This window comes from Rhipicephalus sanguineus, chromosome 3 (genome assembly GCF_013339695.2).
Source record: "Rhipicephalus sanguineus isolate Rsan-2018 chromosome 3, BIME_Rsan_1.4, whole genome shotgun sequence".
Classification (NCBI taxonomy): domain Eukaryota; kingdom Metazoa; phylum Arthropoda; class Arachnida; order Ixodida; family Ixodidae; genus Rhipicephalus; species Rhipicephalus sanguineus.
This window is the reverse complement of record NC_051178.1, coordinates 78,364,746-78,388,545: the sequence shown is the minus strand read 5'-3', so window position 1 is coordinate 78,388,545 and position 23,800 is coordinate 78,364,746. Positions and strand designations below refer to the sequence as shown.

Sequence of the window (23,800 nt, the reverse complement as noted above, 5' to 3'; positions counted from 1 at the left end):
TTGAACAATAAAAAATTCGCAGCGTGCGCGTTAACTAAAAGCCGAATTCTTCTGTCTCTGTAGAAGTGTAAGTGTTAGCTAAAAGCCGACTTCTTCTGTCTCTCATTCCCATTAGCAGCCATTGTTTACCTCCAAGGTAGTGCCTGGTGAGATTTCTCCTGTGCGTGATTAAACAATAAAAATTTTGTTCAAAACGCCGTTGATTGATGAAATAAACCAACGAAAGACGCCAGATGTTTTGTAAAAACAAAACGAAAGAACGCCAGATGTTTCTAAAGCAAAACGAAAAAGACGCCAGCTGCTTAACGAAAGACGCAAGGTGTTTTCTAAAGCAATGGTTTTCTCAACAATGAAAATTCACAGCGTACATGTAAAATTAAAGTGAGCTGCAAGTCGTCATAACTCATCGAACCTTTAGTATAAACGCGCCCGATCTCACGTCGGTGATGATGTACTGGGCAGAATTCACGGAAGATTCACGGTTTACCGATGAACCTCCGCAGCTTCGCCCACTCATCATCATTCACTCCGTGGATATGCTGTGATTTTTATTGTTTATTTTATTTGCATGTTTCTCTACTTTTCGGTCACGGACGATTTTTCGCTCACAAGCGACGCCGCCGACAGCGTTATTTCTGCGAAACGAGCTCTCTAACGCTACACTCTAAAAAAAAATGCCAGGCCTGCGCGGAAAGCGCAGCACAGTCACAGCGAAAGCTGGAAGAGCGCTAGAAGAACTTGTTTTTGGGCGAGTTGGTGCCTTAGTTTGCTGAACATATCGTAAGTGGCGCGAAGCTAGGAACATGAAAAAGGGCCGGAGGAAAGAGACAGAAGATTGGCGCTCTTCTGTCTCTTTCCTCCGGCCCTTTTTCATGTTCCTAGCTTCGCGCCACTTATGATATGTTCAGCAAACTGGAAGAGCGGCATTTCTAGAGCCCACTGTAAACTCTCTTGGGGCTACTAATACAAGCACACTAGCAATGTACCCACTACGCCATAAATCACAATATTTGTGAAATTGGGAAGCACCTACAACGCCATTATTCGTCATTGTGCGCAGAAGCGAGGTTCCAGCTACACATATGTAAGGCATTATGTGCACTTTGTTTACGTGACGACTGATGACGACGAAGAATTGTGGCTCAGCCCTTTATAATGGGTTGGAAGCTTTAAACGGCTCACCAGTTACGTAATTCGCATTGTGTGACGCCCGGTCGCTCCCACCATGCAATATAACATACATTGACGTGAGAAAGAGAGACAGAGAGAGGGGGAAAACTTTATTGAGACCCTGAGGATATGGATGATGGGCACATGGGCTTCCTTGGCAACCAATGCAAGTGCACTTGCGAGGAACCCACTACGCTACAAATCATAATTTCTGTGAAGTAGGGAAGCAGTCACTATGCATTTTTCGTCATTCAACGGAGAGCCGTGGTACCCGCTAAAAACATGTAAGGCATTATGCGCACTTTCTTGGCGTTGTGCGTGATGACAATGAAGAATTATTGCAGAGCCCCTTGTAGTGGGTTGGAGGCATCCAACAGCCCAGTCGTTGCGCAATTCGCATTGTGTGACGCCTGGTTATAGAATTCGCGTTGGGTGGTGCGTGGTTGTTATTTCAATCTTCCTTTGTCCAATCAATCTTCCGGTGCACAAATCGTCCTTTGTAGACGATTTGTGCACCGGCATGTATGCGTCGGCATGAGAGTTTATCAGACCATGCGCAACAAATACCGACTGCAACGACGTCCAGCGTCACTTCGAAATGTAGCCCGACTATTTGCAGACGTCTCTTGACACGGTAGCCTTTGCGTCGTTCGCCTGTGGTTTATAAACTATCGTATGAGAGCTTAGCTCTTGCGTTTGGAAATGCCAGGTATAGATTAGCTGTCTAGTTAACCGAAACCGAAGTAATACTGACAGTGAAGGTGCCTGTGCTGTTTGTGAGAGCGAAAATAGACGCATTTTAGCATGCTGTTCTTGCAACTGTTTTATCTAAACACTAGCGCCTAAGCACCTACATAACACATTATTCAACATCAGTAGAAGTTTATTATCGGCTCTACATATGTGTGAATCTTTCAGTTTTACAAACAAGCATGTAAAATGCGCTGCTCATGTCCGCATGCGTTTACAAATTGGACCATAAGCATCATTATGCTCCAAAAATCAGTAGCGATGCCAAAATTTTGGAGTACACTTGACCTTAGCCTTCGGGAGTAGAACGCGATAGCGTAATCGGACTCCGTGCGCATCGCCTTCTGAATTGCTACCCGGTTTTCGGTTCTCGGTGGATGCCTCCACCGTGCCGCATTGGAACAAACATAGGTGCGCGTAACATTGGTCGTTTCAAAGTATCCTGGAATGCATACTACTAGTAAAGTTGTTAATTGCCCACTACGCCATAGTCCTTCCTTTTTCGAATCAGCGAAGACTTCTATCAGCAATTACAGTTTCAACCGGACTGGTATTCACGTTTCATAAAATGGACAGCTTTAATACCCTTTTAGCACACAGATTTATTTGATACTTCTTTCTGTGTAAAGCTTGTTGTGCGCTTGTAGTGGTCGCCTTGAGTATTTTGTTTGCTATGTATGCTAAAACGCACATTGGTAATAAATACCATGAAAGAAAATAAAAGAAAAAGCGCTGGCGTGCCTCCTTGATAGAACGCCTGCTTGCCGCGCAGACGGCGTGGGTTCGATTCTTACTCGAACCTCGTATATTTATTATGCATTGTATTTGCATCTTTCCGGGTTTTTCGCTCACAGCCAACGACGCCGACGTCGAGATTTCTGGGAAACGAGTCACACATCAACGCCATCGCGTTGATGTGTGACTACAAGTCGGAAGAAGCGCTTAATGTGATTGTGAACACCTTTATCAAGTGTGAATTCCTACGCATGTCGCTTTCATTAAAATTGAACATCTGAATTAGCAGCTAAACCCGAAACAGCTAATTAGCAGCTAAACTCGAAGAAACTCGGCGACGCGTGCTTTGTTGAGAGCGGCGCGTCGATGTCGTGCTCGCCTCGGGGCTCTCTCTACACTGGCTCTCTCCCTCATCAGTTACGCTCGGAATGGCCGGGGTGGCTGTCGTTCTTTCCTCGTCACGACCTCCACTTGCATAGCCACGTGCTGCACCACGCGTTTTCGACAACGATTCCACGACCAGGGGCTGTAGCGCCGCTTCCGTGAACCTTGTGTCGTCCCAAGGCCGCTCCTCCTGTGGAGCTGGTCCGACATAACAAAGGCTGTCACGAAGCCCGCAAACAAAGCTGCCGCCAGACAGGAATGCTTGAAGGTGAGCGGCGGCAGCGACTCGCCTTGTGGACAACGCAGGGAGCTGGTGTCCGTGGAGCCCATAGCCGGGGCCACGGAAATCGGCTCTCGAGGTGGCGTCGGTGACGACTGTGAGCCAGCACATGACAAGAGCGAAGCCGTTGAGGCGGAAATCGGCACTTGGTCCGGTAAATGACTCACTGCGGTGCACGTCAAGGAAACAGGTGGCATCAAGTAGTATTCGGACAGCACAGGAGCAGACAGGCTGCCTCGAGGATGCTGTGTGAGATCGGCCCGGAAGATCTGCATGGCCGGCAGCGCTGCCTCTGCAGTATTTCGCGAGGTACACACGGGGGAATCACTATTGAGCCTTTCTCGCCACGGGTTGCCGAGAGTTAATCTCGCGACAAGACACAAAGCGCTGGGCAGCTACGATAGATGATGATGATTGGTTGGTTGGACCTTCGCAACCTGGCGCAACCCACTGTGGGGGATCGGCCATGAAATGATGATGTTCCTCTACACATGTTCGTCTTCAACTGTGGCTGACACCCACTGTGGGGTTTGGCTAAGAATAGAGTGGTTTTGTAAAATGTTATAATACTTTAGAAGGGAAGTTATAGAATAGAAATATTACAAATTTGATAAGAAATTTTGGCGATCAATCAAATATGTAAAAAATAGTAATAATATAATAAAAAAAATCCGGCAGATCCTACGCACTGTGGCAATCGATGTAATGCGAAGCAGCCAGCAAAGAGCTGCGTACATCGCTTTGTTTATTTTTGAGCCGAATGAAATCATTCATGCCATGGCATCTAGTTCACCATATATCGCATGTTTGCCATGCACGCGTGCATGCACAATGTGGTATATACCATGCCAATGAAACGTATATTCTGGTATATACACTGCATGACCGGTGATTTATGTTCAGCACGCACTCCTGTCATGGAATACCAATTTCGGTATATATCCAGTTATCTAAACGTCCGGAAGCGCACCATAACACCATAACAGTGCCATTTAAATCGTACCGTACATGACATGCATAACATAATTCGCATGTTAGGACCTGTAATTTGACTTCGTCATACAGTCACATCGCACAATACCAATTTTGGTGTATATGAAACGAACAAAATGGCGGCGAGTCCACCATGAGCGTGGCATGTAAATCATGCCATACATGACATGCATGTCATGGTTTTCATGTGGCCACCTGTCATTTACGTTCGGCATACATTCGCGTCACGCAATGCCAATTTTGGTGTATATCAAGCTAGTGAAACGTCCGCGAATGCAGCATGAGCGTGGCATGTAAATCATGACATGCATGTCATGGTTTTCATGTTACCACCTGTTATTCATGTTCATGATACAGTCACATCGCGCAATACCAATTTTGCTGCATATCAATTTAGCGAAACGGCCGCGAGCGCACCATGAGCGTGCCATGTAAATCATGTCGTACATGACATGCATGTCATGATTTTCATGTTACCACCTCTAATTTACGGTCGTCATACAGTCGCGTCGTGCAAGACCAATTTTGGTGTATATCGAGCCGCGAAACGGCCGCGAATGCACCATGAGCGTGGCATGTACATCATGACATACACGACATGCATGTCATGGTTTTCATGTTACCACCTCTAATTTACGTTCGTCATACAGTCGCGCCGCGCAATACCAGTTTTGGTGTATATCAAGCCAGGGAAACGGCCGCGAGTGCGTCTGAGCGTGGCATGTAAATTATGTCGTGCATGACACGCGTGTCATGATTTTCATGTTACCACCTCTAATTTACATTCGTCATACAGTCGCGCCGCGCAATACCAATTTTGGTGCATATCAACCCAGCGAAACGGCCGCGAGTGCGTCATGAGCGTGGCATGTAAATCATGACGTGCATGACACGCGTGTCATGATTTTCACGTTACCACGTGTCAGTTATGTTCGTCATGTCGAAATGTCTCGTCATACCAGTTTTCCTATATATCCATTCATTTAAACGGCCGCGAGCGGTTCGAGACCATGTCATGTAATTCATGCCGCACATGACATGCGTGTCATGATTTGCACGTTAGGACCTGTCATTATGTTCGCCATGAACTCTTGTCACGTCATACCAGTTTTGGTATATATGAAATAACGGAATGGCCGCAAGAGCCCCAAGGCCGTGGAATGTAAGTCATGTTATGGCCTATGATTTATGTTCGTAATACGGTCATGTTAATCCATACCAATTTTGGTATACATCCAATTAACGAAACGGCCAGGAGAGCACAAAGTTGTAGGCGGCTAGTTAGATAGATAGACAGATAGATAGACAGATAGATAGATAGATAGATAGATAGATAGATAGATAGATAGATAGATAGATAGATAGATAGATAGATAGATAGATAGATAGATAGATAGATAGATAGATAGATACGCTCAAACTCGCAGAAGTTCGCTAAGAAATGCTTCGCATTTAAAAAATCAATGCCCTAATTTTAAAGTATACACATGTCTTGGGGGCGTCTTCTTGCGCAGTCAATGCGATTTTCTTCGCCTCTTCCTGCTTAATCCGCAAAGCCGGCGTTCACATAAAATGGCAAAGAAATGGTGCGCTGGCTTTTGCACTATACAGATGCCGACTCGAAATCTGTTCTCTAGAAGAAAACATTTCGCGATGTAGAATTTAGTCAGTCCGCATTGTTTGAAAATAAAATTGCATTAGGGCATATTTTTACCACATTAAGCCTTGGGCTCGTCAAACATTAGAATAATAATAATTATAAGAATTGTTGGGGCCGTAGTGGAGAGCCCCAGAAATATAGACCATCTGGTGTTCTTCAACATGCACCTAAATCTAAGTACTCGAGTCCGTAGCATTTCGCCTCCATGAAAATGCGGCCGCCGCGGCCGGAATTCAATACCGCGGCCTTCGGGTCAGCAGTCGATCACCATAGCCACTGGACCAGCATGGCGGGTCGTCAAGCAATAATTAAGAGAAACTGGAGTATTTTATTGTCCCCAGTTCATAAAGAAAACGCGATAGCCATTATAAAATCTTAGTTTGTGTTTCTAGCATTCTTCTTTCTTTTCTTCAGTTCTTCCGCTGCCATGCGATTTATGATCAATCCTCTGTAGTGCGTTGAATCATTTTCCAGGATCAAATTAACCAAACTGCTTGTGTGCTCGCTTGCTCTTCCGTGCAAGGGTACTACATTATACGGGGTTTTGTTCAAGAAGAGAGAGGTCAACCAAGATTGAATATTTTATAGCAGAGCTGTAATGGTCGAGGTTGGCCATGTGCGGTTGATAGAAAATTATCATCATCATCAACTGGCACGTGCTTATTGACAGCCCAAGCATCCTGTGCAGATGGTTAACAAGAGAATCTGAAACGTGCCCACGAGCTATGCGCTGACCCAGCCTTGCACGACTTAGTGGAAGCAGCGGTAATTTTTTAGACATGAAAGCACTTTTTCCAGGGTCCACAAAAAATGGGGCACATCGTTTCCCTCGCCGACATGACGTCACTAATAGGGCGTGTGGGTAGCTCAGAAAGAACTTTGAAAAAAAAAAATGTTACGGAGTTACCCGACCTGGGCATCGAACTTACATATTCTGCGTGGCAGTCCAGTGCTCTACCATGAATCCACGCCATTGCTTGCCAATGTTACAAAAAAAGAGAATCTGTAAAGGAGTCACGTCGTAACAAGAGTCACGTCAACATATGTGACATTGATATTGTGTGAGAGAAGCGCAGCGTGGCACCTTGTGAACTGCGCAACGAGTGGGTGGTCTAAAGCTTCCCAACTATTACAACGGTGCTCAACCGTGATTTATAATCATCATCAGCCACTGCGCGATCAAAGCGTGCAGCTGCATAGTTCAGTCAACGCTTTTAAAAATTACCATAGGTTGATTCCAAGCGCTCGAGCCTGTGCTAATCACATATGCATGACTGAACGATTAAATAAAATTCACGTAAGAAAATACTTAGAAACCTCCGTAATTAGCTCTCAACATTATAACGGGAGTACGCAGGCCGCAGTGCTAGTCTCGCACGCAGGCCCATTGCCGGTGGTGACGGGGAGGGGGGAGGAACCTTCTCTCCCCTTCGCGAAATTGGTGATTCCACAAGTAGATACTTTCCTCGAAACAGGTGCTTTCCTCACACAGTCAAGGCCTTTAGATAGGTGACACCCTCCCCCTCCCCCGAATAAAAAAATTCTTCTCTATGGCCCGGGCCGGTCTGCAGGACTCAGCTCCACAATGTTGCTGTGCTTCACGTCGGTGAGCTGGTACATTACACAGCAAGCTTATTTGTTTTATCTCTGGGTGCCTTGCGCAGGCAATCTTTCTCTATTTTAATTAACATCTACCAAACAGCTACGCAGGAGGGATGCAAAGTGGAATAAACCGTACGTTTGCTCGTTGAATGTGACAGCTCACTTTCGCTTCGTCGCGCTCCATAGCAGCTAACCGCGTCTTGTTTGACGAATGCACCAACGCTGCTCAGCAAAACCTTATTAAAACCGAACTCACAAATCACTCCTCGGATAATTTGTTTGATGTGTGGGGATGTGTAAGTAGTGGCAAATATTTTTGATCAGCGTATAAGCCGCGCGGCTTCATCAACCACTGTTTCGAAGTGGTTTCCTCTCGCAGACTTCGCTTTAGCAGTTTTCAACGCTGCACGAAGAGCGAGTTGTGCTTGAGACAGACCACCGATATCCAGCTAGCTTGACTACTGGCCACTTTTAAGAGCTGTTTTCATTGCCTGAATTCATCATCTAAATGGTGTATGTGCTAGCTGGTGACTGCAGAAGTCGTAAATGGACATTATTGCTTGTAGGCTTCATATTTTAATATCGGTGTTACTCTAATATATGTACTATACGTCCCACGCATTTAATATATTCTGGTGTTACTGCGGAAACGCTGTTTTATATGTAAGGTTTCAACACTGCATTCTGTATATGATCAAGCCATTCAAGAGTAGTACAAGAGTAGCCGGTGCATTAGCGCGCCATCATTTCCTATCAAGAAAAAGCAAAGGCTTTTCGTGGAATGAAGGCTGTCCACGCCTTGAGTATTTCAGGTCATTTGGGGCTTTGATGTGCTGTCAATCGCACGTTTTCTCCTCGGAAGCATATACACGGCTGCAGCTCGCCATGTTTACTCTGTCGAACTTCGCATAACACAACGACGCATCATCTTCGCGTCAGATTGATCAAATACAACTTGAAATGACCTCAATCTAATTATAAGCGCACGCCGCGGCATACTGCGCAAGCAAACACCAAAAAAAGCACTGGGCGCGGCCTGATGCGGGTGCTGAAGACCGGCTGCTCCTCCAGCTCGATCTCAACACTGCGGCAGCTGCACCTCTCTCTCGGAAAGGATACGAGTTGGTGCCGCATCAAAAGCGGACTTTGCCAACTGACCTAATCTAAAAACATTACACTATCTTTCGCTAAAGGGGCCATCAGGCGATGCGAAGCAGCGTTTCGGAATGTCGAGCCCGCGTTTCATCCGTAGCAGCTACCCGCCGACGTTGCCGTTTGCGCTGGGCTTCCCTAGCCCGGAGCTCAGGGTCCTCTTGCCGACGTTTACGTTGCGCTTCGGCGCGTCGAGCCTTCCGCTGCTCCACCCGCTGCGCCGCGATCTCGGCAGGCGTTAAGGTATAACTGCAACTGGCGCCGACGTTGACGTTGAACGTCTTCACAGACGTAGTTGAGCGTTTGGTGTGCATTCGTTCGCCCCAATCGCGAATCAATGAATGCTACAGCAACATATTGTAATGTCACGCGAAAAACGGCAAGCAGCTCGAAACTTGCAACGCGCTGCTATATTTGAAACTATTTTAAACTAAACTTATTATCTGATATCATATCCACCGTAAACATTAACTACAGCCACGCTTTTTATATGGTTGAATTTTCTCAGGACTTTTACCTAAACTGGGAACAATCTGCCACGAAAGTCATTACACTTGCCTCGGAAAGATTACAGCTGCAGCTGTCGACAGACGCCATCGAACGTGCCCACAGGTTGGGTAGATATACATCGGATAAAAACCGGCCGATCATTGTCAAATTCGCCACGCAAATGACTAAAGAACTAGTTTTTTCAAAGCGATCATTGCTTTCAGGAAGTCAATTTGCATTAAAGCAAGACTTTTCACTCGCTACGCGCATCGCGCGTAAAAAGCTCCGTGAATTTAGTAGAACGCTCAATGTATCCACTAGACTAAACCACAACAAACTTATGGCTGGTGGTAAATGCTACGTTTATGATCCAGGCGAAGATAGCGTGGTTGAGCGTGTCAGTAAACAACTTTCCAAACCTACCAATGACCTATCCGAGTCTTCCTCATCCCGTAATTCTCAGAACGCCCCTCTATCGCCCAGGCTCACTCGTTCAGGTAGGACGCATACGACGAAAAAATAGGATACTGCAAGGGGTGGCGGCAATTCGTTCTCTGTACCGGTGCTTTATACCAACATCCGCAGCCTTTATAATAAAAAAGACAGCCTCAATGCTCTAATAAATGATTCAGAAGCAGATATTGTTATATTAAGTGAAACCTGGTTGTCAAGTAAAATAAACAATAATGAGCTGTTTCACTGTAACAAAAAGTTTGTTGCATACCGACACGATCGTGCTGACAAGATTGGTGGTGGTGTATTGATTTTAGTAAACGAAAATTTCGAATTTTTTCAAATTCCAACTACAAATAGTTTGGAAATAATATGGTGTTGTATAACAGTACAGTTCAAAAAACTAATTATCGGAGCATGTTATCGTTCCCCAAGCTGCGCGAGTGGTTTTTCTGAAGAACTACACGACTCCTTGAATGAAATTTCGGTTAAGTATCCTGAAGCACCTATTTTTCTTGCTGGCGATTTCAATTTTCCACACATAAAGTGCACGGAATCATCCTTGTCTTCCAATACGTTGTCCACAGAGGCAACCAGTTTTACTAACGTCTGCATAGATTTTAACCTATCCCAACTGGTCATTCAACCAACACGTGTGTCGTCTAGCTCAGCATCTCGGCTCGATTTGATACTAACGTCAGCTCCTGATATCACTTCATCTGTAGTGCACTCACCCGGTTTAAGCGATCATGATGTACTTCATTTTACCATCTCCCTTCCCACACCCTCAGTAGGTAAGCGACAAAAACGAATAAAAGACTATAACAAAGCCGATTATCATGCTATAAATGTTAGTCTTTGCGCTTTCCTCGATCAATTCATGTTAGATTGGGCACATAAAACTGTCGAAGCACTCTGGCAGGCATTCAAAACAAAGGACGTTGAATTAAGTAACCCATATGTCCCCTTAAGAACTATATACACAGATTCGAACGCACCGTGGTATTCTAGGTACCTTAAAAGATTATCCAATAAAAAATCGCGGCTATTTCGTGCCCCAAAAGAATGCAAACCCCCGAACGCTGGTCCGCTTATAAAGCAGCTACTACATCCTACTCTGAGGCTATCAAGTGTGCTAAACACCATTTCTTTTACTCTACGCTCCCCGCTTTATTAAAAACGAACCCAAAGCAATTTTGGAACACAGTTAAACCCAAAGATAAAATAACGTTGTGCCTCGTAGAGGAATTCGGTAATCCTGTTCCTAAACATCATTGCGCCTCGTTACTAAATGAAACATTTGCTTCCTCTTTCACCGTCTCTAACAGTATCGATCACGCGTACATACATGATACTAACTATGCTCCCGTCGATCCTCTTGCATTCGACGCGACCGGCATTGCAGCGATTATCAACAACTTGAAACGTTCGTCCTCTTGCGGAATTGACACCATTAACTCCAAATTCCTTCAGAATACGAAGTAATATAGCTCAATAATATTAGGTTTCATCTTCACTAAATCACTACAAGATGGCTGTCTACCTACAGACTGGAAGACAGCCAGTTATCCCACTTCATAAGTCTGGTGACAGACATAACGCCCGCAACTTTCGACCTATTTCACTTACATCTATTCCTTGCAAACTTATGGAGCACGTAATTTACACCCATCTTGTTAACCATTTGGAGTCAAATAACTTTTTTCACAAATCTCAGCATGGTTTTCGTAAATTCTATTCATGGGAAACCCAACTAATTATATTTACTAATGATTTACATATTGCTTTGGACAGAGGCGTGGCGACTGACTGTATTTTTTTAGATTTCGCGAAAGCATTTGACAAGGTTAACCACCAGCTGCCCCTACTAAAATTACAAGCCTTAGGCATTGACCATTTGTTGTTTACTTGGATAAAAGAACTTCTTTCTAACCGCACGCAGTTTGTTTCCGCTAACGATACTGACTCTTCTCAAATACCTGTGCGTTCCGGTGTGCCACAGGGTTCTGTTCTGGGCCCACTACTATTCTTAATTTACATCAATGATTTGCCGAACAACATAACTTCTCCTATTTGCCTTTTTGCAGACGACTGCGTTATTTACCGCGAAATTACCAATGACTGTGATACTGAAGCCCTTCAAAATGACCTCAATAACATTCTGCGTGGGTGCGATCTCTGGAAAATGCAACTTAACACTTCTAAGTGTAAGGCAATGAAAGTTTCTCGTAACCAGACGCATTCATCTAACTACTCATACTCCTTGAATTCAATCCCGCTCTAATACGTCAGGTCCTATAAGTACCTTGGCGTCAACATTACTAACACTCTGTCCTGGTCCGATCACATTGACTATGTAATATCTAAGTCTAATCGCACGCTAGGCTACATAAAACGCAACTTTCCTCGTGCACCATCATCGTTAAAGAAACAGTTATTTATCGCTTATATTCGCCCTGTGTTAGAATACGCTTCATCCGTATGGAACCCCGGCCAAATAACATTATTAAACAAGCTAGAGGCTGTTCAAAATCGCTCGGCACGTTACATCCTATCAAATTATCATCGAACATCCAGTGTATCTGCCATGAAAGCCTCCCTTAACCTTATGTCACTTGCCACACGCAGAAAGCTAGCACGCCTCTGTATCTTTCACAAAGTATATTATCACAATCACATTTTAAAATCGCGCTTAATACAGCCTGCATCTTTCATATCATCTCGTTTAGATCACAACAACAAAGTACACATCCCTCGTAGCTTCACGGTAACGTACTCTGATTCCTTTCTTCCGAAAACGTGCCGCGACTGGAATCACCTGCCTGTATCAGTCGTCAATATTACTAACCCTGACACATTCCGAAATGTAGTAAATACGTCACTTTGATTTCATTTCATGCTTACGTGATACCGCGACTTTTTTTTACGCTTTTGGTTTCTTGTCTATGTACTGCGCTTTTCTGTTAAATATGCCTTCTTGTATTTTTTTTAATTTTTATTTTACCAACTTCCTGTATTGATTATATTTCGGATGTCCTAGTTAAATGCTATCTTGTGTCTTTTTCCCCTCCCCTCTACAATGCTGTAAAGCCCTGAGGGTACAATAAATAAATAAATAAATAAATAAATAAATAAATAAATAAATAAATAAATAAATAAATAAATAAACTGGAAGTCGGCAGGTGAAGCGGAAGTGATGCGCAAGGAACAAGCGTGTCGCTCGATGCTTGCGCTAAAAGAAACGTTACCGACTTATCCGACGTAGAAATCAGAACTGTAACTCCACGACTCTTGAGCAAAGGAGCTGGACGCGATGAACACTGGGCCAGGAATGCATTCTAAATCTTAGGCATGAACGCGTAATATGGCGCCCCGCGTTTACAGTGCTGGCGCCTCCATCTAGGAGCGGCAAAGCCAAGTACAGCGCCGAAGCGCTGTGGGAGCGTCTCGGTGCGATGCGGCGCTTTCATCACTGTGTCGAGCCAGCGAAGCAAGCGTAAGACTTGGCTGAAAGCCGTAAAATGTTTCAAAAAGAGGTTGCGCCTGACTGCTTTGCATGAAATCAATTACCACAATGCGTGAGATCTTCAGGAATTGTCGTCTCCCCTAATTATGGAAACCTTACATTTTATCTAAGTTTGATTAAACTCTCTATGGTCAGGTGGGAATTTGTACCATACACCTCGTTTTTCCCAGCGTTACATGAGGCTCTTAATGCTTTCGTCTTAATAATTTCAGACTGAAGGATCTGGACTAATCTTATTTATAGCAGGAAATGCAGAGGTAAAATCATTTGGAATACGATCACGATCACGACCAAAAAATCCGCGGTTCTTCAAATTACCGAATTGACGATTTTGATTAGTTGACGAAGTCGCGAAAAGGACCCGTGCATAAGGTTCCTAATTCAACGGACCATGAGGCGCGTCGGCTCAAATACAGAAGGGATTAAAATGCGGACAAGATAGTGCGTCACCTTGACTAGGTGATATAAGGTGACAAGATTGGTAATTTTAGCTAGCACACACTCTATCACCAAGAAAGAAGCAATAAAACATTTTTCGTAAATGTTTATATTTATATCAATGACTGAGTGTTTTTCTTCGTCTGTTGTCAGTAGAGATGGAACGAACGAATGAACGTCGGGAGCACTATTTACAGAAAGCATGGGAAGGTCACGCATCACGATAATGTAGAAACGGCGGGCCTGCTGATGATGTTGAAGGCAGTTGGCAAGGACAACATGTAATTTTCAACCGCATAATCGCTAAGGGAAAATGTGATTGCAGAACGCAGACAGATATGAACTACGCGAGGGTGTAGCCCCTGAAGGAATCAGGAAGGTCACTTCGTTGACATAAAAAGCATCATAGCTCTCCTTCCAAAGAGCAGTTTTCTTGGCGCTACAGAGAAGTGAAAGACACGGCCTTTTGAAGTAAGCATGATTTTCTTCATCGCGTAATGTGGTTTGAAATGCTTGCTTTGATCAAACATCGGCCTGATTGCGCACACTGCAGGGAAAAAGGTCTCGGCCATGTTTCTCGGTCCTGTGTCTGTCGCGGACGCGTTATCCCCGAAAACTTCTTAATCTAATCGGTACTTCATACCTCCCCCTCACGCAGCTGTCTTCTGTTGGAGTCAAATCTTTTGGTCTTAATTACCAGCGGTTATCTTGGGTTCTTGCTACAGGCCCTGCGCATGCTCATTTCTCCTTGATGTCAAATGAGATGTTAACACGCGTTGGTTCCTTGACCCACTCTGCTCTCTTCTTGTCCCTTGGCGTTACACATACCATTTTCCGTTCCATGGCTCGCTGCATTGTCCTTAATTCAAGTTGAACATTTTCGTAAGTGTCAATATTTCAGCTTCGTTTGTAGTACATCTAAGATGCGTGATTTACTTTTCTCTTGATGTGATTTACTTTTCTCTTGAAGTGATTTACTTTTCTCTTGATGCATGCAGGTAAACAGTAATTCATGATCTGAGAATACTTGCAATGGGCTCCACCCAATTCTTATTGCTCTATTTAATTCAGCCTCATAGTTTGGGTCTGCGGTCACTACCTACCCTAAGGAGACGTGTTCCTTTAGCACTTAAAGTGTGCCGGTGCCTTTTGCACTGTTCTTCCCTTTCGAGACTGCTTAACATTAGTTTTCTGCATATTGACTTTCAAGCCGATCACGCTTCCTTGCCAGGGAAATTCAGTGATCATGCTTGGCGGATCCTACCATGAGGGTCTCATCAATGCAATGCCATCAGCAAATCACAGTCTAGTAAGCTATTCTCCGTGTACTATTATTCCTAACTGTTACCATTCGAAGGCCGTTAAAATATCTCGTAAACGCACGTTCAATAACAGTGGAGAGATCGCTTAGGTCTCCCTCAGGAGTTTCTTTATTTGAATTTATTGTTTCTCAATGGAGGTGTGCGGCGGCCTTGGAGCAGCTTCGCATTTCTTCCAGTACTTTATATACGGCTCCCCTGCACCCTGATTTTCTAGTAGCTTCACGACCACTGAGGTTCCAAATGAATAAAGTACTTTCTCTTAATATATGAAGGCCATACAGGGTGTCCGATTGAAGTGCAGCCAGAGTTCAAAAATACGGCAACGCACTTTATGACGGCGTGACCAAATGCATATGTTAGAGACTATTTTATGCAGTGCGTCATACATTTTTTTATGTTCTGCTTAATTAGTCAATTAGGTAGAATTGAGTAATGGACTTCTAAAACAACGAATCTGGGAAAAGAATAACAGTTAGAAAGTAGCAGATCGCTTTGCAAAACATATGATTACACAGCTTCTAACTTTCTATCTATTAAGTGTTAGTGGTTTTTTGACTCCTGCGCATGTTCGTCAAATGCAATATAATAACACGTGACATGCCCGCTTACACGTCGTAATTGTAGTGCTATCTACGTTCCGCCTGCGAAAGACAACAGCATTAGGCCACGTGTGCTACAGCTTAAAAGTCGACAGGGCAGCGACGAGAGTGGTGGATGTGCGAAGAGGAACCTGTTACTAGCGATGACACTAAATATAACCGCTGCGTCTATTTATGGCTGTCATGAACAGCGGCGAGGGAAGCATGTCGTTTGTACGCGGAACGTTAGGGAGCACTGCATGATGGTGCGCAGGCAGGCGTGTGATGTGGTATTTTTTTTTGGCGTTTCGCGGGCATTTGCAGTAAGCAAAAAAAAAGCACGAATACTTAATAGACAGAAAGTTAGAAACTGTCTAATCGGGCGTTTTGCACTACGATCTACAACTTTCTAACTGAAATTCTTCGCCCAGATTCGTTGCTTTAGAAGTTATTTAGGTATTCTGACCTAATTAACCAATTACGTAGAGCACAAAAAGTTATGTGACTTATTTTATACAATAGTGAGCAACGTACATTTATTTGGTCGCGTCGCCATGAACAACCTCAGCATATTTTTGAACTTTGGCTGCAGTTAGCTGGGACACCTTCTATATATAGATTGACTGTATTGGCGCTATTCTCAGTCGCCTGATTGATACTTTGAATATGGTCTAACTTCGAGCTGCCTGTATGAGACCCATCTTGGCCATTTGATTGGATTGGATTTGATTGGCCATTTGATTGAATTCTAAGGAGGTCTTAATTCAGTAACGAATACCTCTGTAAATACATTGTAGGCGATGGGCTGTAAGTTGATCAGCCAGCAATATTCCACGTCCTTGACACCCGGTCCTATGGATGACGATAATGATAGCATTCTTCAGGGATTTCGGTACTCTCAGTCAATGGTGATTGCATATATAGGCTGGTGAGGTTTTCGAGGACAATCTGTCAACTGACCACCACCTGATTCACTTTGAAAGCACTGGAAGTTTTATTCTGTCCGCTCGGTTAGAGGCTTTCATACCGGATGTTTCTTAATGAGGTGCTTCGTCTCCTGGGAGTGCTTGCCAACATCCTGTCTAATGATTGTACATCGAACTTCTATTGCACACTGCGTAATGAAACTTGTGAGATTATCGTTTATTGTGCCAACGCTTTGGTCGGCTTCCCCGGTTAAATCAGAATGTCGGCTCTGCGGAGAGATCTTAAATTCTTCTAGTTTCCCTCTGAGCACTATCTTATTGATAGGCTTCTTGCGTACCAATTTCTTGTGGTTCCTCCTCACGCATAGGCTAATTTGAGATGTTATATTGCTATGCTTACTACATGGAACCCTGCGTGCATGAAACCTGCTAATTCAACTTCGAGAATTGTTCTGCAACGTTACTTAAAATTGGTTAACGGAGCGTTAACCAACCGTTAACCAACCAACGTTAATGGAGCGTTAATCGCAACTGTTGATACACCATAATTACAACTGTGTGCATTGTGCTTTTCGAAGCATACCTAGAGCACCTCCAGGTGAATTAAGAATTACCGAACGCGAGTGTGAACACAAAGTAATAATTCTTTGCATAAATATGAAACATTGCGTACGCATTGTTTCGTTTCACTCTCTATGCTACTCTATGCTACTCATAACCCGTCCTGCTTCGTGCACATGCGCGATCGGATGACTGACGTGACGTCAGTCATCTCAGAAGCGGAAGAAACGAGACTTTAAACACGTGCAGGCGCATACCTGTGCTTCTTGCGAACTGTCGAAGTATTAATAATAAAGCTGACGAGTTTGCATCCCTTGTGGCGACTACTCAAGCACAAATTATCATGGGTACAGAATCTTGGCTGGACAATACAAGAACTGATACTGATATCTTGTCACATGGATTCACTATTTATAGGAAAGATAGACATCGCCACGGCGGTGGCGTATTCATTCTTGTTGCGAACGAGTGGACTAGCGAGGAAATTTCTTTTCATAATTCAGCCGAAGCAGTGTGGTGCGGCGTTAACTTACCGAAGGGTAATACTGTCGTTTTTGGTTGTTTCTATCGTCCGCCGGACAGTGGTGATACTCCTCTGACACTGCTTTCTGAAATGGTACCGTCAATTGCAGACAGTATATTTTTATTGGGGATTTTAACCTACCAGATTTTGATTGGACAACCTGTAGTACACATAACAGGTCATCAGTCTATACTGCGTTTGGTGAATTCTTTAGTGTTTTTGGTTTTGTTTTCGATATGTGAATGTTCCCAGAAAACATGATGCCATTCTGGACTTGATCTTATGGAACGACCCCAATGTTGTTTCCACTGTGTCGGTGATTCCTGGCACAAGCGACCATAAGGCCATTGTGACAGACTTAAACATAAAAAAAACGTTCAAATAGCACGGGCGATTCCAAGAAAAATTTTCCTGTATGAACATTGTGACTATGCTTCTGTTTCTGCAGAATTAGAGTTGTATTACCCACCATTCTTGCTTTTGGCATAAAGCCGTTGTTCTTCAGCGCTGTGGTCTGCTTTCCGTGATAAGCTACTTAACGCATTTGAAGCCCATGTACCAAGTAGAATACTAAAAAAGAGAACGAAACAAAAACCTTGGTTTCATGGTGACATTCGCAGGTTAATTATTAAAGCACGAAGTTCGTACAGAAAACTTCGCAAAAATAGTACCTCGACTAATGAACAAGAGCTGATGAACGTAAACCTGATGCTGAAATCAGCAGTAAAAATAAGAAAGGATTCATTTTTTGCCCGGCTGAGTGATAGGCTAAAGAAAAACCCGAAAGACTTCTGGAAGTATGTGAAACAGAGTAGAAAAGACGATATGAGCATTCCTGCTCTGACTGTGCAGAGTACTATTCTATGCATCGATGAAGAAACAGCCGAAGCTTTCAATAAATATTTCTAATCATTTTTTACTCAAAGTACGCCTGGAGATGTGATGGCGTTCTCAGTCGCGCAGCCTTCCATGGAAGACGTAGAGATTGACAATAATGATGTTGATTGCACGTTACGGCAAATAGATACATCGAAAGCAGTTGGGCCAGACGGCCTATCACCATTTGTTCTTAAAAATTGTCACGGCATCATTGCACAGTACTTATGCGTTATATATGAAACTACACTTAATACCGGAGTTGTTCCACAGGACTGGAAAGTTGCTACCGTAATCCCGGTTCATAAATCAGGTGACAAAAAGCTCGTCGAACATTACAGGCCCATCTCGCTAACAGCAATTTGTTGCAAGTTATTTGAACACATCATATACAGTGAAACAGTTAAATAATTGGAGTCAATCAACTTCTTCACACCGTCTCAGCATGCTTTCAGAAATGGACGTTCATGTATAACCCAGCTGTAGAATTTCAACATTACATTGCACAATCCTTAGACAGTAACGCTCAAGTAGATGCAGTGTTCCTTGATTTCCGCAAAGCTTTCGATACCGTCCCACACAACCTGTTAGAATTTGCAATGCTTTCTGCGAACATAAACCCTAAAGTTATTACTTGGATAAACGGCTACTTCAACGGTCGTCAGCAAAGCGTAGTAATTAAGGGCTCAAAATTATCCGCAGGAAACGTTAGGTCCGTTGTACCACAAGGAAGCGTATTAGGACTTTGCTGTTCTTGATTTACATTAATAGCATAGTTGATGGTGTTACCCCTCCCATTAAGTTATTTGCAGATGATTGTGTAGTGGTTAGAGAGATTAAATCGCTAAGGGATGCCGAAATTTTGCAAAATGACTTGTGCATAACATCAACGTGGTGTCAAAATTAGAAAATTAGTCTAAATGTTCGGAAATGTTGCTGAAATCAATAATTCAATTATTACCAATAAATCTCGTTATAAGTATTTGGGCGTCTATTTTTCCGACAATGGTAAGTGGAATAAACAAATAAATATGACCGTGACAAAGGCAGGTAGAACGCCATACTTCATACGCAGAAATTGTAAACAAGCTACACAGACCGTAAAACAAACCCTCTATCTCATGTATGTAAGAGCTATTCTGGATTATGCTTGTTTAATCTGGGATCCCCATCAGAAATACTTGATCGACAGACTTAAAAAAAATCAAGATCAAGCAGCCAGATTTGTTAGCAACAACTATAATTCCTTTTCAAGTATCACAGAAATAAAACAAACCTTGGGATGGGAGCCACTAATGGTGAAGAGGCAGAAACTGCGGCTTAAATTTCTTCATAATATTTACTACAATAGAAATGCCACTAACCCCCTTCATTATCTCTTCGCGCTAACGTACGCCTCAAATCGACGAGATAATTCACTGAAAATATTAGAATACCCCTACAAACCAACTCTTTTGGTATTCCTTCTTCGTAAAAACAATACAGGAATGAAACTCTCTCGCGGGCGATATCGTTAATGAAACTGATAATGAAACCTTTTTTCATCCCTGTAACAATGCCCACAATATCACTGCCAATAAGAATGGTTTGTTGTCTCGAAGCGTTTGGGTGTTTAAAATGTATGACTCTGTCATTGTTTATAATTTGTGCAGTTCACTGCTATTCGAGTGTTTTCCTCTTAAAAGTATCTTGTGTATCGTTGTAGTTTATTTATTTATTTATTTATTTATTTAATTATTTCAAATACTTTCAGAGCCCGAGGGCTTTACAGAAAGGAGTGGTTAATACATATACAAGTGTGCATACATACATAATAATACATAATACATATACAAGTGTGCAGTAATACATACAAGTGAGCAAAAATACATTTTCTGAACATACCAGTTAACAAAATACCGTATCTTGAATGGCACTTTTAAAGTTGCTGTCAGCAATTGCAGCGATGGAGGCGGGAAGGTGGTTCCATTCCCTGCTGGTTTGGGGGATAAATGAATCGTTGTATAGATGAGTTCGGCAAAGTGGGACACCAACTTTAAAGTTGTGGTCCACGCGTGATGAAATGTAGTCAGGCTGAAGAAAAAGATGGTTTTTTAACTCTTCATTTTGATGATAAATTTTCTGAAAGAGGCAAAGACGAAGACATTTACGACGTAAGGACAGATCAGGTAGTTGTAATGTCTTCTTCATTGTGGATACAGAAGCGTAGCGGGAGTAATTGGACAGAATAAACCGAGCTGCGCGATTCTGAACAGATTCGAGAGAGTTGATTAGTATGGATTGATTCGGATCCCAGATGCTGCAGGCATATTCTAGTTTTGGACGGACTAAAGTTGTATACAAAACTAATTTTAAAGAAGAGGGCGCTTTAGAAAAATTACGGCGCAGGTAGCCAAGAGTACGGTTAGCATTGCGGGTTACGTAATCAACGTGCATATTCCAGGATAGGTCGTTAGTGATATTAACTCCGAGGTATTTGTAGGAGTTGACGGAATTCAAAGGGGTTCCTTTAAGGTGATAAGGGTAGTGTGTGCTGTGAAAGCGTCGGGTTATTTTCATGACCTTACATTTACTAATGTTTAGTTGCATAAGCCATTTGTCGCACCATAGGGAGTTGTTGTTGAAACTATTATATTGATTGTTAACTGCGTTATGTTATTACCCATGTGTGCCTCCCCTACGCAATGCCTTATGGCGATGTAGGTGAAGTGCAAATAAATAAAATAAATAAATATAAGGTAATTCTAAAAACGAGCATGAGTTTTATTCCAGCGGTTTACCGTGATGTCATGTCGTTGATTCCCTTCAAATTTAATCACGATTACGTACGTTTGGAATGTTCATCGCAAGTTTCATGCATTTTACAGATGTATGCAGGCTAAATGCGTGCGTATGAGAGACAGCTGTTTGTATACCTATACATTCGTTACCGGACTTCATGCGACTCACTGCAAGTGCGAGCACATTCGAAGCTGGTACTCCGCCTCGAAGTTTTCCACACACTACAATGGCAATATCGGTCAAATAACAGGCAATTACTGGTGCAGGTAGCTGCTGTTAGCACGTCAGGATCTCGGTCATTGTGTTTGTCGCCTGACAAGGTGGCCAGTAAGTGGTTTGACAGAAAACACAACAGGGCAGCCGTTACGGACAAGACGCAGCTTTTGTAAAAGTTTTGTTCATGTGTAGCGAGGCGTTAAAGTGACCGAAAGAAAAGCCTAGCACAATATACAAGGCAGGACTGGTTACACAGTCCCGGGTTTACAAATAACTTCGTCTCAGTAACCGCGAAAAACATCTTGGTATCAAATCAAGTACCGGTGCAACAGCTGTTCCTTGTCTGTGATCTTTTCTGAATCTAATGACAAGGTCACATGTTTCCGGTGGCAATGATGTCATCTGCGTGTAACGCTACACAGCCTTATTTTAAAGAAAAACGATATCAAGTACATCGATTCGACATCATTGGATAACACTTCACGTTGCACAATATGCTCATGTAGCACAGTGTCGTCTTCTCGTTGCGATCGGCTGTGTTCACCAGAAAGAACGAAAGTCAACCATTGTGCAATAAAAATACCATGTACTTGAGCCAATGTCCAGGCTCTCTTTAATAATGGGGCAGGAATATTAATAGTTATCATTTCAGTGGTAACAGCCGGAGGCTAGTACAAAGAGACGTTAAGAAAAGCAACACGTTATGAAACTTTACCTTAAACACTGAAAACTTTCCGTCACTTTCTTAACTCTTGCATTCGGGAGCCCAGAGGAAGTTTAAATAAGCGACAACAGAAGGGCAATGCTCATGAACCAGTAGAAGTGGCACTTCAGAGTCACATTAAATTGTCTTAACGTACAATTTTGCCCAACTTGCATTAGCCAGACTGTTATGGGGACCCACTAATAAGAAGCTAAATAGAGCAGAAGAGGACATACACAGCGCAAACAATGCAGCATTTCGGGTGCTGCCGTCGCTTCTTATTGTTACATTTATTTGCGCCGGTCAGTATGAAAAAGGAAATACCGAAAGAAAGCTCTTTATTCAACACGAATGTATAAAGCACAGCGCGATGACGTTTTAGTCTTTATGCAAACGATGCGGCACCATTCAGTATTGCAAAGACCAACGGTCGAAAAACGAAAGTCGTGAAGAAATTCTTGTGAATTATCTTCATTCCCAATATTTATTTATATATCTCATAGTACTCAAAGTATTGAGTATTGAGTAAGGGGGGGGGGGGCAGGATCGTAAAGCAAATGAGGAAAAGAACACCGAAACATTAGAGTCGAGAATGCTCACAATAATGACCTGCTTGTAAAACTACTGTTATAAATAAAACTGAATGATCAATCAATGATGATAACAGCCAGAAAAAGAATGTAACATATAGTTATTCATAATATATAAAATAGTGCATTGCTGAAGCATAAGACAAAAAGCACAGCAGCAAATGTGCACAAATGGAGCACATGAATGCAAGCCCAACGACAAACTATCCTTTCGTAACGAGTCGTCGATCCGGAAGCCTACGTGTGAACAATCTGCTGGCCACATCTGCGGTCATACCTGTGGGCACACATGCGGGCTCACGAAAGCGTGCACTACAAATGCCCTTTCTTCGGCGAAGTATTGGTCGGGAATCCAGCAGAAAATAGAGACAGGGTCCAAAGCTACTGCAGAAGCTGCATTCACTTCTGCGAAGTATTGGGAAGTCGCCTGCCCTGCGCCAACGAAACTAGGTGGAGAGGTCGGACAACGTTGCAACAATTTCACGTCTCCGCAGGCATAAGCATATCAGAGACAATGAAATTTAAATAAAGAGTTACAATAAATTATGCACGTTAACTAAAATTCTGTAATATGAATTACTCATGTGCGCATTTCAGTTGAATCAATGGATATATACATAAAGATATATACATATACAAAGATATACATGAAGAAATGTATATATCCATTGATTCAACTGAAGTACACATGCATGTATGCATATTGTCACGTGGTCGTGACGTCAACGAAGACAGCAGTCAGCACGTCCGAGATGAAACTGTTTATTTGGCCGAACTTGTGGCCGGGAAACTGAAAGTGAAACTACATCAATACACTGATAGCGGCGAACAGAATGTCGACCGTCGATCAACTGATCATGGCTGGGATGCGCCGTCTTTTTACATCACGCATCGAACTTTCCAGCCTTATCACTGGTTGTCGCGCAAGCACTGGAATAATCTAGACTATCCGCGTCCTGCATGCAATATTAACAAAACGATCTACTACACTCGCGAAGCTTCTCGAACACTGTGGCGCGGTCAGCGTCGAGCGTTGATAACCGCCCTTGCTGGTCAAACCCGAATACATCAAAATAAAAGAAGCGGGGGTGT

General features: G+C 43.1%; 1 long non-coding RNA gene across 1 annotated transcript in view; it reads left to right on the top strand.

Moving 5' to 3' along the window:
* Positions 1–14,068: 14,068 nt before the first annotated feature.
* LOC119384988 (uncharacterized) overlaps positions 14,069–23,800 on the top strand; it is an 11,754-nt gene continuing 2,022 nt past the window's right edge. Inside the window, exon 1 of the long non-coding RNA XR_005182026.1 lies at positions 14,069–14,103. This is a non-coding gene — a long non-coding RNA (uncharacterized LOC119384988). The remainder of the gene's footprint in view (positions 14,104–23,800) is intronic.